An 875-nucleotide genomic window follows, 5' to 3' on the forward strand; every position below is an offset into this window, starting at 1 on the left:
GGAAGGAAGGAAGGAAGGAAGGAAGGAAGGAAGGAAGGAAGGAAGGAAGGAAGGAAGGAAGGAAGGAAGGAAGAAGAAATTTACTAAAGGATAGTGGTTAGCTCAAAATCTCCAGGAAAACCGGATGTCAGGCCTAGAGGAGGTCAAAACCAACAGTCAGAATCAAGCCACAGAATCAAGACCCCCCATCCCACCCTTGCTGACACCCCTGGTTACAAGCACTGCAGCTGATGCTGCCAGCACCACTGCTGCAGAATGGTAGGGTCTGGACCTTTCTAGGACCTGCCGCCCTGCCCTATCGTCACTCAACTACAGGCCTTGAGATCCCCGTTTCTTCGCACTCCAGATTCCAATTCCAAGCTGGGGCAAATTTATCTCACTGGCAAAGCCAAGGACATGTGCCTATACTCTTGCTGCAAGGGAGCCTGGGAAAGTGTGTATTATTCCCAACCTCCCACATGGGATGTAGGTCTGTCTCATTGGGTGGGGGAGTCTCTAAACATAGGGAGAGGGTTCTGATACAAAGTGTACTGGGTGGTCTGTAAGAAATGACTATCTACTACAATGTCCCCTAAGAGGATTACTAAGTACATTGTGGCACATCCAAATGATATGATTCTATGGAGGCCTTTTTTTTTTTTTTAAATCATGCTTTAGAGGAAGATATAATGACCTAAGGAAATTATAGTGACATATTAAGTGAAAAAATTAAGTTAAAAAATAGTATGATCCCAAATATATTTTTAAAAATTCTATGGATATAAAAATGGAATTATGTACAGTAGCAGAATGTTAATAGAAAGACCCCGAATGGTGGGACCACTGGTGATTTTTTTCTATTTTATACTCTTCTGGGCTTTCCGAATTTTCTGAAT

The sequence above is a fragment of the Pteropus alecto genome, unplaced genomic scaffold, assembly GCF_000325575.1.
Source record: "Pteropus alecto unplaced genomic scaffold, ASM32557v1 scaffold164, whole genome shotgun sequence".
Taxonomy (NCBI): Eukaryota; Metazoa; Chordata; class Mammalia; order Chiroptera; family Pteropodidae; genus Pteropus; species Pteropus alecto.